We start from the raw sequence: 17554 nt of genomic DNA on the forward strand, positions 1-17554 counted from the left end.
TTTTATTATTTATCCGAGTAAATATTCTTTCATTTTGATTCTTTTAACCTTTGACATTCTTTATAAATTTTCATTTCATGTAAATAGTCATTCTTGAATTCATTTATTCCTTGTATATTCTTTTGTGTGCCTATCATAGATCCTTAGATATCAATGACACGGGCAACGATACTCTGATTCGAGTTCCTTTTGAGTGCGATATGTGTTTAGAGGAATCTCAAGACTTTGAAGGTGATGAAATTGTGACTTGTTTCTGAATTTGTTGAAAATGGTTTTTACCCCATGAAGTGGTGGTAGGAAATATAGCCTTAGAGGAAGGAAAGATTGCGAAATTGGAATTAGCTGAGGAGACAAAACAAGACCTTGTTGAGACTATTATGGAAATTCAAAAATGTGGTCCAAAGATGCATACAGGAGGATTTGCATTTGCCAGGATAAACATGAGGTTTTGGGGCACTATTGGTCCACCATAGAAAGGGATCGCATCAGTTGTACAATGAATGCCAAATTTAAAGGAGTCAAGACTTATGGGGTATGTATGTTATAGGCTCGAGCTCGTCAAAAGTTTCAAGCTGACAATAACTCATCTTTGTAGACGTCAACTACTCCTTTAAGAGGGGGAGATAGCTTCATATGCCAATATTGCAAAGTCAAAAGCCATCCATTTCAAAAAAAAAATATTATATATAACTGTTGCAATCTTTTCAAAGATAATGTGCCATACCACAGTACAACAAAGGTTACCAAAAGAAAAGAAAAAGAAGAAAAAAACAAATTACAGAAGATGATCGAGACTGGTAAAAATTGGCATAAGAAACTACCGCCTACTCTCTATGCTTACACTGGGGCAAACACCTTTAATTCCAGTTGTTTCAAAGGTTCCAACCATCATCCTTGGAATGGGTGCATTGTTTGGCTTTCCTGAGCAGTCTGATGTGCCATCAATAGCTGGGATGGTTAGCTCCAGGTGGTGGCCATTGATTTCCAGCTATGGGGCATCCGGCCGTACACAGTCTCTGAAGCTTAAAATGATAGATTCTTTCTTCAAAACTAGTGTCTGACAAAGTGGATGATGGTATTATGAAGGAAGCTCTCTTAGACTTCTATACAAGTTTAGGGAAGACGAAACCTGATCAAATCATTATTTTCAGGGATGGGGTTAGCGAGTCTCAATTCAATCAAGTTTTGATCAAGTTATTGAGGCTTGCAAGTTCCTTGACGAGAAGTGGAACCCTAAAGATTGTGGTTACTGTTGTACAAAAAACCATCATACCAAGTTTTTTTTTTCAGCAGGGATCTCCTGACAATGTGCTACATGGTACTGCCATTGAAAACAAAGTATGCCATCCAAAGAACAATGATTTTTACCTTGGTACCCATGCTGGAATGATTGGAATCACGAGAAAGGCCCACTATCATGTTCTCTTAGACCAGGCTGGGTTTTCGGCTGATGATCTGCAAGAGTTTGTTCATTCTCTATCCTTTATGTACCAAAGGAGCACCACAGCCATATTTGTTGTGGCTCCTATTTGCTACTCTCATTTGGCAGCTTCACAGTTGGGGGCAATTTATGAAGATTAGGGATACTTCAGAAACATCATCGAGTCATGGTGGGATGTATGCCCCGGGAGTAATCTCTGTACCTCAGCTTTCCAGGTTGAAGGATAAAGTCAGTAACTTCATACTTGTCTGATGAGAATCATTGAACCATCTTTTTATAGGGTTTGACAAACAATAGCGAGGACCGCTGCTGGGGCAATTCTTTTCTCATGGGCTTATGAATCAAGATTTTTCCTCCAAGCTTTGATGGAGTTAAGAATTGAATACCTCTAGTAAACTTAACTTGAAAGTATTCATCCTAAGAAAATGTACCAGGAATGGATGACACAGACTTATGACAAAGAAGGTTCGTCCAAAGGAATTTCATAAAGGAAACCTTGTGCTGAAAGAGATCCTTCCCATGCAAAAGGATGCCAAATTAGGAAGGGCCATATGTTGCGAAGAGGGCTTTTTCTAGAGGTGCACTGATTTTGACAAGAAATGGATAGGAAGAATTTATTTGATCCAATGAATTCGGACTCAGTCAAGGAGTACTTTGTCTGAAGGAGAAGGGAAGCCAAGGTGAAAACCCGCAAAGGGCACTTTGGGACTTCTATTTCAAAAAAAAAAAGGAAAAAAGAAAAGACAAAGAAAAAAATAAAAAAATAAAAAATAAAAAATAAAAAATGGAGAGGCCAAGGTGAAAACCCGCAAAGGGCGCCTTGTGACCAAAGGGGTTTTGAGTTGAAAACCCGAAAGGGCAGCTCAAATTTTGAAGAGCACACGGTAATCTTGCTATATCTGATTCAAAGAAGAGTGAAGCGCGTTGCATATCGGGGCATCAACAAAGTACTTTGGATCTTTTAAACACATGTTGAATTCAAGAAAGTCTTCATGGAGCTGGCATATAAACGCTCAAGTGGCGATATCTAGGGCATCTAACTTTTGTCCTGTTTGCTATCTTTAGATTCTTTTTCTTCTCAAAGATAGGCTTTCAGATTAATTTCTTTTGTATTTTTGACAAATTTATTCAAATCTAATTATTCTCAAGATTAAATTTATCTTCCAATATTCTTAAAGTATGTTGCATTAAAATAATGATAGATGAACTAAATAATTTTCACAAATGAAGTTTTGCTCATTACTCTGGAAATGATATTTCGAGAGAATGATATTTCGAGAGAAATAAGGATGACCTTGGATGAAAGAATGAGTAGTGACGTCTGAATAGAGGTCATATTCATAAACATTTTGCGTTATAACAGGTTTAATTAGGAGTATTTGACCCATTTTAATCATAAGCATCCTAATCAATAGGCATGAATTCATACACATTATACAGGTTGTGTCCTTCAAGGGACACTGAAGATTGGTACGCCTTAACCCCCTAAGCAGTAGGGTACTAGGCTAAAGCATAGCAGATCTGACCTTCAAATATTTACACTGAAGCAGATCCAAGATGATTTGGCGTCTCTGTATTGTCAGGGAGCAGATCGAAGATGACAGATTTGGCATCTCTGTATTGGTAGAGAGCAGATCGAAGATAACAGATTTGGCATCTCTGTATTGGCAGGGAGCAGATCGAAGACATAACTGATTTGGCTTTCACGTGTTTACGTTGAAGCAAATCCAAGATGATTTGGCATCTCTGTATTGTCAGAGAGCAGATTGAAGATAGCAGATTTGGCATCTCTGTATTGGCAGAGAGAAGATCGAAGATAACAGATTTGGCATCTCTGTATTGGCAGAGAGCAGATCGAGGACATAGCTAATTTGGCTTTCACGTGTTTACGTTGAAGCAAATCTAAGATGATTTGGCGTCTCTGTATTGGCAGGGAGCAGATCGAAGACATAGCTGAATTGGCTTTCAATTGTTTACGTTAAAGCAAATCTAAGATGATTTGGCGTCTCTATGTTGGCAGGGAGTAGATCGAGGACATAGCTGATTTGGTTTTCACGTGTTTACGTTGAAGCAAATCTAAGATGATTTGACGTCTTTGTATTGGCAGGGAGCAGATCGAAGACATAGCTGATTTGGCTTTAACGTGTTTATGTTGAAGCAAATCTAAGATGATTTGGTGTCTCTGTATTGTCAGAGAGCAGATCGAAGATAACAGATTTGGCATCTCCATATTCGATGGAGAGCAGATCGAAGACATAGCAGATCTAACCTTCGGATGTTTTCACATCGAAGTAGATCCAAGATGATTTGGTATCCTTGCGTTTACAAGGAGCAGATCGAAAACATAGCAGATTTGGTTTTCACGTGTTTACGCTGAAGCAGATCTAAGATGATTTGGCATCTCTGTACTATCAAAGAACAAATAGAAGAAACAGATTTGACATCTCCATATTCGACAGAGAGCAGATCGAAGAAATAGCAGATCTGACCTTCATTGAAGCAGATCCAAGATGATTTGGCATCTCTATATTAGACGGAGAGCAGATTGAAGACACAGCAGATCTGACCTTCATTGAAGCAGATCCAAGATGATTTGGCATCTTTGTATTAGATGGGGAGCAGATCAAAGACATAACAGATTGGACCTTCATTGAAGCAGATCCAAGATGATTTGGCATCTCTATATTAGACGGGGAGCAGATCGAAGACATAGCAGATCTAACCTTCATGTGTTTACATCGAAGCCGATCCAAAATGACAAATTTGGCATCTCTGTATTAGACGGGGAGCAGATTGAAGAAGCAGATTTGGCGTCTCTGTATTAGACGGGGAGCAGATCGAAGATAACAGATTTGGCATCTCTGTATTAGACGGGGAGCAGATCAAAGATAACAGATGTCACCTTTCTGAGTTGCAGTGAAGCAGATTGAAGCCGTCAAGAGGCGATTTAAAGAAGATCAAGGATTAAGAACTCAAGACTCGGCGAGCCTGGGCAAAATTGGTCCTTTTATAGTCTTTGCTCTATTCCTGTTACATAGCAATGAACAAAGAGGGACAGCTGTAGACACTCAATTTTTCTTGGGCCTAGAAATAAGTCTAAAAACAAAAATATAATAAACCCAAAAAAAAACAAAGTCCAAGTTCAGTCTAGAATTACAAATATAATTTTGCCCAATCGGAATGGCCCATTACTTGAAAAGATTTAAGGTCCATCTATAAGCTTGACTCATATGGAAATATAATCTTCAATAATATGCAATCTTAGATATGATATGCAATCTTAGATATGATACAATCTTAGATATGATACAATCTTAGATATGATTGCAATCTTAGATATGATATGCAATCTTAGAAGATATGATTTTGTAATCTTACAGATTTAATTTGTAGATACCTTTTAATCTTAACCGTCGATGTAATTGATCTGTACCATTGGATTTGGGGAGGCTCAACTATAAATAGAGGCCTCTCCCCTCATTGTAAAACAACTTGACTTCACTTGAGTTTTGGGAAGCAATAAGAATTCTTAAGAGCATTCACTCAAATTTCTCTCCCTCTTGCGTTCTTATTTTCTACGGTTTGTTCTTATTTATTCTTTGTTCATCTTCGTTTTCAACCTTTTTTATTTTGATTTAATCCCTATTTCCTTGATTTTTAATTCTCTTTTATATTTTATTTTTTAATAATTTTAGTATTATATCAAATTATTTTTTATTAAATTCTATATTATTCATTTTTTAAAAAAATATATTTCATTTAATTGAAAATGTTTTTCTCAAATAAGGCAATGTTTGGTGTTAGAAATTCAGGAAATAGTGCCCTAACATGCTGGGTTGCGATTTTTCGTTTGACTAAATAACCAAATATCCTTTTAATAAATTTTCAAAATCATGAGATAATTTTAGTTACGAGGATTTAAAACATCGTGTCCTAACATGTTGGATGTAATGTTTGAATACCTTCGGAACAAAGGAATCTCAAGTTTCAACTTTAAATTGTTCAAGTTTTAAAATCTTTTCAAATTTTCGACATTAGGACAATAAATAATCAATTCGGTACCAATTTTGGGCGTTACGAGGGTGCTAATCCTTCCTTATGCGTAACCGACTCCTGAACCTGTTTTCTTGAATTTCGTAGATCAAAATGTTTTATAAAGGTGATCCAATCATACCTAAAAAGGTTGGTGGCCACTCCCATTTTCATTTTTCAAAAAGTTGAACCCCGTTTTTTCAAACATCCCTTTAAAAATGGTTTCGACATACACCAGGTAGGATTCTAGAAAGGAGGGGGTGAGTCAAATTGACTGCTTAAGTACCAAGCTCTCTCTAAATACAATCCTAGACATGTATATACCTATTACCACACTTTATACTTTGCGACTTGTTCCTTTTTATTCATGATTTCCATCTCTTGCTTTATTATGCAAAAATAAAATTTCCTAATTAAAAATAATCTTAAAATGACCTAAGAATAGAAATAAAATAAAGCCAAGATCCCCCATTTATTTATTTGCAGATCCTTCTGAATTTTACTCATCGTTTGCTCCATCATTATTACCTTTGCATGAATCACTTCGCCCCTTCTTCGATAGTGGACTCTATGGTTCAAATATGAAATTTGGAAACTCAAGCACAAAAATAAATGGGTCATTGCATATTTTCATAAAAGTGCTTCTCATTGAGTCATCCCTTATTTTTGAGTATCTCTAGTAAGCTTGTTACTACCATTGCATATGTTGCATTATGTCCATCAACTTTGACAGCTCATTTCGGAGATCTGGGCAAGGTGATTGAGATCTGAACATTGAAGTTTCGACATCAGGTTCAGCTTCTGGTTCTATTGGTTCCGCCTTATCTGGAACTTCAGCTGATTACATTATGGGATCTTCTTTTTCTTTTTCGGGGTCCTCACTTTCTTCAACTCGTTACTATAGAATAGAGTCTCCAGCTATTTAGTAGAGGTCCCAATCTGTGATTGTGCCCTGGCTATAGCCTATTTTCTTTACATTTGCAAGAATTTTAGCTTTCAAGCATAGAATTGTTATCGTAAAGGGAAAATAAGCTGGGCCAGAACGTCTAACGGCACAATTCCACATTTCTCTCAAGATGATTTTTCCCACATTAATGGTCTTTCTAGTTAAAATCGAGTATAATAATACCATTTGCTCTAATGAAATCATAGTTCCATGTGAACTAGGCATAAGACTGAATCGGATGAAATAGAACCATACATTCGCAAGTGGTGTCAAATATTCTCTTCTACAAGTGTGGATTCCTTGCTTTGACACAATCCACTTAGAACCTAGAAATGTAAGTTCCTCGAGTATTTCTTGCAAATTTTCAGGCTCGATATTGCTCATTAAGGAAAAATATTCATTGCTTTTGAAATCAGGTAATTCAAAGAACTCATTAATAGCATTTGAAGTTATTGGTACCTTGATTCCGCGAACTGGAACTTCCGTCAACTCGCTTGAGGTTAAATTCACATAGAATTCACGAACTAACTCCTCATCCACACTACGCCTCTTCTTACAAAACAACTCCCAATTGAGAGTTTCAGCAACCTGATGAATACGCGCCATAAAATCAATATAGTTGCTTTTTTTCAATCTGAAGCCTTTCTTTGGATGAATCTGGTGATTCTTGAAGATACTCTCGTATCTCGCTTTGGCTTCTTCACAGTGGAACTTGTTTTGTGATTCGTCAATTTGGGCGGATGCACGAGTTCTCTTGTGAGGCATGATTAACCTAATCATAAGATGGTAACAATTATTTTCTCAAAAATTTAATTAATATAAAATATTAATAATTCAATAAATTGAAAAATTAGATAATTGAATAAAATTAAAATTTAAGAGAAAAGTTGGTCTTACTATATTTTTTGTAAAATTTAAGAGCTTTAAAGAAAAATAATTATGAATCAGAAGATGGCAAATTAAAAGAGGCTGGGCGGTTTTTGGCTAAGGATGGGTGAAAGGGTGGTGTCTTTGCTCGGTGGGCAAAACAACAATAGCAAGTAAGAGGTGGATGTGAACAGCGTCGGATCATTGAGCGGAGCTTGGTGTGGGGTGCATGAAGTCAAGCTTGGTGCGGGACACTACTGGCTGTTGTTAATGGAGTAGTAGGCGTGCCAAGGAGCAGCTAGGTGCTGAGCAAGACCAGGCGCTCAATGCAGTGCACGATAGAGCAGGTGTGCGTGAGATGGGTGTGCAGCGTGCTATTGATCGATCAGCTGGGCAATACTGTGGCTAGGGAATTGCTAGGAGGTTTCGACACTTAAAGGTTTTGGTGTTTTTGGAGGGAATGGTGTATGAATGAAAAAAAAAAAAGAATAGATGGGTGGAATATATAGTGAAAAGAGTAGGATCTAGAGTAGAATTCTTAGTATAATTTAATAATTAAAATTCTAAGTTCTAATTCTAATCAAAGTAAATAGCAATTAATAATTACTATAATGCATATTAAATTATTATTTGCTAGTAATTTATTAAGATAAAATTTATCAAATAAAATATGATTAAATTAAAACTAATCATAACTTTATATAAAGTTGATAATAATTAATATATATTATAATGGATATAATTATATATTAATAATTATCATTTTTATTGAACTAAAAAATTTATACTAGATGCCTTTTAAAAATATTTACAAAAAGAGGCACCTAATTTTTATTATTTACAAAAAGAGCAACCAGATTTTAAAATAGTTCAATAAAGTCCCTAGACTTAATGAAAATTTAAAATTGAGTTGCAATTTAAAAACTTGGATCAAGATTGACCCTTTTATTTGAAAATTTAAAAAATTATTTTGCCATTTAGGGAATAATTTCTCAGAAAATTATGTCAAAATCAATTCCTAGGAAAGATTGGAGGGGTCACAAGCGGTCCTGCCTAAGTTTCAATCTTCTAGACAGAATTTATTTAAACATACTAATTCCGAAAATATATCCTAAATCATTTATTCAAAAAGATGAACAAGAAAAAAATTAAATATCTGATAAAATGAACGAGATTTGATTCCGTTCAATTTTATCTCCCCAATAATGTTTCAAACGTTGAGCATTAACTCAAAAATTACCTCCCCTACCTTGAAGTTCAACAACTCCGTACAGATGGACTTGATGAATCGTAAATGGACCAGACCAACGTGATTTTAACTTACCTGGAAAGAACTTTAATCTGGAATTAAATAACAAAACTTGCTGACCTGCTTCAAATTCACGAGCTCGAATGTGCTTGTCATGCCATTTCTTAAGTCTCTCCTTGAGCAATTTTGCATTTTCGTATGAGAACATTCGGAATTCTTCTAACTCGTTGAGTTGGAGCATGCATTTCTCTTTAGCAAGCTTAAGATCCAAGTTGAGTTGTCGGAGAGCCTAGTAAGCTTTGTGTTCTAACTCCAAGGGTAGATGGTAGGCTTTCCCAAAGACTAACCTATAGGGTGACATCCCTAAAGGTGTCATGTATGATGTCCTGTATGTAACACCCCAAACCCGAGACCATCGCCGGTGTCGGACCCGAGGGGTTAACAAGCCAAGTTCACATGTTTTGCCCACCAATTTGACATTTCCAGTCAGGCTGGAAAACTGCATCACTGTCGCCTTAAAAATCATATCTCGAGTTTCAAAACTCGGAAACTGGTTTCGTAAATTTTCCTGAATTTAGACTCATATATCCATCCATGGATTTATTTCTAGGATTTTGGTCAGGCCAATTGGTACAGTTTATTAGTTAAAGTTACCCATGTTACAGGGATCGACTGCTCTGACCTTCGCGCGGTATAACTTGAATATCTCTCTGTACAGGGCTTTAATGCTGGTGTCGTTTGTTTCTAATGAAACTAGACTCAAAATGGAATCTGTACATATAAGGTATGTCTCCTAATTATTTTTGGATAATTTATAGTGAATTTTAAAGTTGCGACAGGGAACCCAGAAACCATTCTGGCCCTGTCTCACAATAGCTTTAATATCTCTTAACCTGTAACTCCTATGACCATTTCGTTTCTTCCATATGAAAATAGACTCATCAAGGTTCATTTACATAGCTTATTCACTATTTAATTCCATTCCTATGAATTTTGGTGATTTTTCACATTCATGCCACTGCAGCTGGCAGCATCTGTTTTAAGGTAGGACTTACCTATTTGGTAGTCTCCATGAATCAACTAGTCTTGCCATACATAGGTTCATATATGATCATTTTAACCATGCCAATGGCTGATCATATGACCAACATTCCCATTTCCAAGCCATAGCCACATCATGACACCAAATATATACATACAACCCACAATTAGTCTAAGTTCATGCTTCCTTTTCGAGCCATTTTCGCATGGCCGTACATACTTACATTACAACATATTTAACAAACAAGAGGTAGTCCTATACATGCCATCTCAAGTTCAATCAAAATTTATACCAAAATGGAGGCTTGATAGTGTGAATGACTTGACTTCAACGATCCCAAATCCGATTGCCTCGAGCGAAATCTAGAAAACCGAGAGCCAAAGCAACGGGTAAGCATTTTTATGCTTAGTAAGTCTCAAGGAATATAATCAACTCTAATTTCAGCAATACATTCACATAGCCAAATGCATCATTTCATTTATACACATTCTTACTTCACACTTCATCATTATATAATTTCACAAAGTATCAATCAATTTAATAACTGAAATTCATTAGTCGATTGAGCGAATGTTGCTCAAACATGTCGACTTTCCGATGCACATATAACGTACCTTATCCTTTGGGCTTTTCGAGTGTACTAATTGAATTCATTACAGCAACCAACACTCACCTCCAGCCCAAGATTCTTCGGATTATAACCGGATATAATCACGTGCACAAATGCCTTCGGGTCTTAGCCCGGATAGAATGTCTCGCACGAATGCCTTGGTCTTAGCCGGATGTAGCCACTAGCGCAATTGCCTTGGTCTTAACCGGATATAATTTCCAGCATAATTGTCTTGATTTAGCCCGGATATCATTCAATTTCCATGAACACATACATCAATTATCATTGGACATACATAATTCATTTTCGTTACTAAGGCTCAAACGCAATTATAGTCACAAGCATATTCGCCTTGGGACTTAGCCCGGGTAGAATTCAAATACTCATGCATACACAATCAATAATCAATACACATCCATACTTTATTTCACACAATTCAAGTAGGGTCACTTCTTGAGGACTTACCTCGGATGTTGTCGAACGGCTTTTTGGCTATTCGATCACTTTCTCCTTCCCTTGTCCAATTGTGGCCCTCTAAGCTCTTGAGCTAATTCAAACAAATTCAATTTATTAAAACCTCATTGTGCTAGCTTTTGGCGAATATGACAAGGAGTTTAAATGGTCATATGGCCACCCTTTAGCTTGAATACACAATGGTCATGCACATTTTATACTACATCAAGCAATTCAATACAATTTATTCGAGCATCAAGGAAATGCTAAGGCCTTCAATAGGCTACCCAAGGCCGAATATTCATGTACATGTTGAGGTCAATTTTGCACTTAATACCTCACAAAAACAGCATGCAATTTACTAATTAATGCTTTGCACATTGTGGCCCAAAACTTATAATATAGCATCAAGCACCTACATGTGTGCTAGGCCGAATTGTGCTTGCAATTTCACAAGCATTCTTCCACATCTTCTCCTTTAAACCAATATATTCATCACTTAGTTCATAACCAAAACATAATGTGCAATCATATATATGCATATATGAGCATGGTCAATTTCAAGGTGTCCATAGCCATCCAAAACACAAATTTTAACTAACATGCAAGAAGCATGAATCATGCTCAAGAATGCATCATGGCGAATATGACAATCATGCTTCTTTTCAACTTCAATCATGATAAAACAAAAGAAAGCTCAAAATCTTACTCATAGGTAGACAATCCATCATTGCATGCATCATCATCAAGTTTCACACTTAGCATGCAATGGCTTTATCACCATAACAACTTTGGCAAAATGCCATTTCCATGGCATAACAAAGATTTGAGCCATGGCTAACATGCACATCAAATTAGCAACCAAAACATGCATGAAGCTCCTAACACAACCTCATACATACCTTACTCTTGATGCAAATTTAGCCAAATCACCTTCTAGATCTCTTCTAAACAAAGGAAATGAAGCAAAATCCTTCTTCCTCTTAGTATTTTGGCCAAAAGGAGAGAACAAGGATGAACAAATTTTTTTGTTTTTTTCTTCTTGGTTGCACGGCAATGGGGGGGGGGATGCTACTCTCTCACACACATTTTTTTTTCATTCTTTTCTTACCCATGCTTATTTGTTTATTATTTCTCCCTAATGCCCAACAAAACATGTTTCATGACATGTTTAGCCCATATCTCTTTGTCATGGCCGGCCATCACTTGTAAAAAGGGGAATTTGACATGCAAGTCCATTATTTTGCATGCATGCTTTAATTAGTCATCACACATTTCCCTATCGTACTTTCAAAGTTCACTACTAAGTCCTTTCTAGTGGAATTCACCTTTATAACACTAAATCAATCATCATAAAATGTCATACATGAGCACACACATATTATAGGCATCAAAATAAATTTTAATTATTTTTATGCCTCGGTTTTGTGGTCCCAAACCACATTCCGACTAGGGTCAATTTTGGGTCACAACTCTCCCCACTTAAGAAATTTTCGTCCCCGAAAATCTTACCGTAAATAGGTTTGGATATCGCTCTTTCATAGAGTTCTCGGTCTCCCAAGTAGCTTCTTCTATCCCGTGCTTGAGCCATAACACCTTCACTAGCGGAACCCGCTTGTTTCGCAACTCTTTCACTTCCCGTGATAGGATACGAATCGGTTCTTCCTCATAACTCATATTGGCTTGAATTTCAATTTCTGATGGACTAATCACGTGCGATGGATCGGATCTATAGCGTCGAAGCATTGAAACATGGAAGACATCGTGAACCTTTTTGAGTTCAGGGGGCAAAATCAAGCGATATGCCACTGGACCGACTCGCTCTGATATCTCATATGGTCCAATGAACCTCGGGCTCAACTTGCCCTTACTACGAACACGAGTATCTTTTTCCAAGGCGATACCTTGAGAAACACTTTATCACCCACCTGATACTCGACATCCTTACGCTTCAGATCCGCGTACGACTTCTGACGATCGGAGGCTATCTTCAGACTTTCACGGATTACTTTCACTTTCATTCAGCATCCCTAATCAAATCCACCCGAAAATCTTGCTTTCACCGAGCTCGGTCCAAAACAATGGCGCACGGCATTTACGACCGTATAAGGCCTCGTAGGGTGCCATCTTAATACTTGATTGAAAGTTGTTGTTGTGTTTAATTCAATTAATGGCAAATACCGTTCCCATGAACCACTAAACTCGAGGACGCAACATCTTAACATATCCTCAAGTATCCGAATTATCCGCTCGGATTGACCATCGGTTTGGGGGTGAAAGGCGGTCTTTGAAATGCAACTTGGTACCCAAAGCTTCTTGCAACTTTTTCCAAAATCGCGAGGTAAATCTCGGATCTCTATCCGACACGATAGAAATAGGCACCCGTGTAATTTCACAATCGAGAAACGTACAATTCCGCTTAACTTGTCCATTGAAAATCCGACGACGGGACAAAGTGGGCCGACTTAGTCAATCGATCTACCACGACCCAAACCGCATCCTTCTTACTCACGACAATGGCGGTCCGGATACAAAGTCCATTGTGACTCGATCCCATTTCCACTCGGGTATCGTGATTGGTCAAGTAATCTCAAGGCACCGATGTTCCGCTTTCACTTGTTGACATATTAAACATCTCAAACAAAGTCGGAGATGTCTCGCTTCATACCATGCCACCAAAACCGACGTTTCAAATCATTGTACATCTTCGTACTCCCGGGTGGATTGCCATTCGGCTACAATGGGCTTCATTCGAATTATCGAAATGAGTTCAATTCTTTGGGACACCTGAGGCGACTTTTGAACCTCAAACAATCGTCATCGTCGATTTGAAACTCCGAGTCCTTGTTCGAACACACGCACCCGTTTTGCAACCAACTCGTCATCGACTTTTCGAGCTTCTCGAATTTGGTGTGTCAATAATGGTTTGGCTTTCAATTCAGCCACTAACACACTGTCGGATCGGATAGACAAGTGCACATTCATCGTCAAAGTGAATAACGATTTACGACTCAAGGCATCCGCAACCACATTCGCCTTTCGGGTGATAGTCAATGATCACTCATAATCCTTTAACACTCGAGCCAACGTCTTTGTCGCAGATTTAAGTCTCTTTGGGTCATCAAATACTTGAGACTTTTGTGATCCGAGTATACATGGCACCTTTCACCAAATAAGTAATGTCGCCAAATCTTTAAGGCGAATACGATGGCGGCCAATTCGAGATCATGAGTCGGATAATTTTTCTCATGTGGCTTTAATTGCCTCGACGATAGGCCACAACTCGACCTTCTTGCATTAATACGCAACCTAACCCAAGTAGAGAGGCGTCGCTATAGATGACAAACTCTTTTTCGGACTCGGGTTGCACTAGAATTGGGGCTTCGGTCAAATAAGTTTTCATTGATCGAAACTTTTTGGCATTTCTCCGTCCATTCGAACTTAACGTCCTTTTGGAGAAGCCGTCATCGGCGTGGCTATCGTTGAGAAGCCTTTACAAATCGTCGGTAATAACCTAAGCAAGCCCAAAAAGCTTGAACCTCGTTAATATTTCTGAGGCTTCCAATTTAGTATGGCTGAAATTTTATTCGGTCGACTCGAATACCCGTCGCAGATACCACATGACCCAAGAAGCTAACCTCTCTTAACCGTAACTCACACTTGCTTGAACTTAGCATATAATTGCTTGTCCCGTAAAATTTGCAAAGACTAACCGCAGTGTTCAAAGATGTTCGGTCTCATTTCTTGAATAGACCAAGATGTCATCAATGAACACGACTACGAATCGATCCAAATATGGTCTAAAGATTCGATTCATTAAATCCATAAATACCGCGAGGGCATTAGTGAGCCCAAACGGCATCACTAGGAACTCATAGTGACCATATCTCGCTCAAGGCGTCTTGGGCACGTCTCAATCTCGGATTCGCAATTGATAGTAGCCCGATCTCAAATCTATTTTCGAGAACACCGAGGCTCCCTTCATTGATCGAACAAGTCATCAATACGTGGCAACGGATATTTGTTCTTTATCGTCGCTTTGTTAAGTCGACGATAGTCGATCTGCAATCGCATGGTTCCATCCTTCTTCTTCACGAACAACACCCGGCGCACCCCAAGGCGAAAAACTCGGCGAGCAAAACCTCTATCCACCAATTCTTGCAACCGAGCTTTCAACTCCTTTAATTCGTTGGTGCCATACGATACGGAGCTATCGAAATTGAGTGGTACCGGTACCAATTCGATGCCAAATTCTATTTCGAACAGTGGCAAACCGGCAATTCCTCGGGAAAACATCCGGTATTCACAAACCACGCACAGATTCGGGTTTCTTCTCCGATTCCTTGTCATCGAAAGCACGACGCAAGGTACGCTTCGCACCCTTTTCTTACATATTTCGGGCCAACATCGGCGATATTACGGTGGCAACCCTTTAAGTCCGTGGACTCAACCCGAACTATTTCATTATTCGCGACCTCAAATCGATAGTCTTGCTCTTGCAATTTACAACCGCATCGTGCATGGTCAACCAATCCAAACCAAGAATAACATCGAACTCATCGAACGGCAAAAGCATCAAGTCCACGGAAAACAAGAACCTCGGAACACTAGGGGACTTTTCTTGCACACTTTGTTAACAAGCACGTAATGACCCAAGGGTTTGACACCGAATTACAAACTCGAGAGACTCAATAGGCAAAGTTTTTTGGATGCTAAGGTTTCACATATATATGAATGAGTAGAACCGTGGTCAATCAAAGCAATCACATTTGTATTGAAAAGAGTGAAAGTACCGGTAATAACATTTGAGAGGCAGCATCCTCGCGCGCTGCGATGGCATAAGTCCTAGCAGAGCACGAGCCTCGATCCGATGGTAGCATCTCTAGATCCTCTCTGACCGCCACTGACATTGCCCATATTTCTAGGTGGCCTACCTCGAGCAGTGGTAGCACCCGGGTTTGCACTCTGACTTACATTCTGTTCATGCATCCTCGGGCAATCCTTCATAAAGTGGTCGGCCGATCCACACTTATAGCAGAGCGATCACGAAACCAACACTCCCGAATGCCATTTGCCACAATGTGGACACTCGCCTCTCTCGGCGATCATTTCCACCATGGCGATCAAGTGACTCGTGTGGTCACAGGGGTCGATCGCGTCCTCGTCTAGAAAAGCCCAAACGCCTCTAGACCGGCTCGCATCATCTCGAAATCTCTTCGATGCTTGTTGAAGAGACTTTCCGAGGACCTCTTTCCGAATTCTCCAATCCCCACATCAGCTTTTTGTTTCTCCTTTCTAAGCTCTTCGGCTTTACAAGCTCGCTCAACAAGTACTACGAACTCTCGTATCTCGAGAATGCCAACAAACATCCTTATATCATCATTCAGCCCATCCTCGAGCGTTTACATAATAGCTTTGGACGAAATGCATTCTCGCAGCGTCTGGCTAAGCCTCACAAACTTTCGTTCGTGAGTCAGAAGCGGACATAGAACCTTGCTTAAGATCAAGAAATTCCCTCCGCTTTTGGTCGATGAATCTCGATCGATATACTTTTTTGAACTCGGTTTGAAAGAATTCCCAAGTCACTTGCTCTCTAGGCACCACAAGTCGAGTACTCCACCAATAGTAGGCGGACTCGCGTAGCAAGGAGATGGTACACTTTAAGCACTCATCGGGTGTACAGGATAGCTCATCAAGCACCGGATAGTGTTATCTAACCATAATTCACTCGCTTCGCATCATCATCATCATCTGTAGCCTTAAATTCAGTGGCCCCATGTTTTGAATCCTATCGATTGGGGCTTACTTGACCTTATTTGGTCATCCACCGGAGGTATTGTAGGTGCGGGGTTGCATTTGTCGGGAATGGAGGTTGTGGAACAGTAGTGTTGGTTCGAATGTATTGATTAAACCATTCGCTCATCACACTATAAAAGGCTTGCCTAGCCTCGTCATTAGGATTGCTGGCCATAGGTTGAGAGTCCATGGCCTTTGTCCCTTTGCGGGAGCAAGCGCCACACTCTCCACATCATCAGCTATCGCTTCGGTTGGGATCGGGATCCATTGCTATAAACAAACATAAAGTCAAATTGTCGAAATCATCACACTATCGATTCATCATTTAATGGCATGTATAGCTAGACCCCAAACACATCACGGTAGTCCTAGAATCGACTAAACCGTGGCTCTGATACCAATAAAATTTTAACACCCCAAACCCGAGACCATCGCGGTTGTCGGACCGAGGGGTTAACAAGCCAAGTTCACATGTTTTGCCCACCAATTTGACATTTCCAGTCAGGCTGGAAAACTGCATCACTGTCGCCTTAAAATCATATCTCGAGTTTCAAAACTCGGAAACTGGTTTCGTAAATTTTCCTGAATTTAGACTCATATATCCATCCATGGATTTATTTCTAGGATTTTGGTCGGGCCAATTGGTACAGTTTATTAGTTAAAGTTACCCATGTTACAGGGATCGACTGCTCTGACCTTCGCGCGGTATAACTTGAATATCTCTCTGTACAGGGCTTTAATGCTGGTGTCGTTTGTTTCTAATGAAACTAGACTCAAAATGGAATCTGTACATATAAGGTATGTCTCCTAATTATTTTTGGATAATTTATAGTGAATTTTAAAGTTGCGACAGGGAACCCAGAAACCATTCTGGCCCTGTCTCACAATAGCTTTAATATCTCTTAACCTGTAACTCCTATGACCATTTCGTTTCTTCCATATGAAAATAGACTCATCAAGGTTCATTTACATAGCTTATTCACTATTTAATTCCATTCCTATGAATTTTGGTGATTTTTCACATTCATGCCACTGCAGCTGGCAGCATCTGTTTTAAGGTAGGACTTACCTATTTGGTAGTCTCCATGAATCAACTAGTCTTGCCATACATAGGTTCA

General features: G+C 38.9%; 1 pseudogene; it reads left to right on the forward strand.

Moving 5' to 3' along the window:
- Positions 1 to 833: 833 nt before the first annotated feature.
- On the forward strand, positions 834 to 1693 carry LOC108455215 (protein argonaute 4-like; annotated as a pseudogene).
- The last annotated feature ends 15861 nt before the right edge of the window (positions 1694 to 17554 follow it).

This window comes from Gossypium arboreum, chromosome 9 (assembly GCF_025698485.1).
Source record: "Gossypium arboreum isolate Shixiya-1 chromosome 9, ASM2569848v2, whole genome shotgun sequence".
Lineage (NCBI taxonomy): Eukaryota > Viridiplantae > Streptophyta > Magnoliopsida > Malvales > Malvaceae > Gossypium > Gossypium arboreum.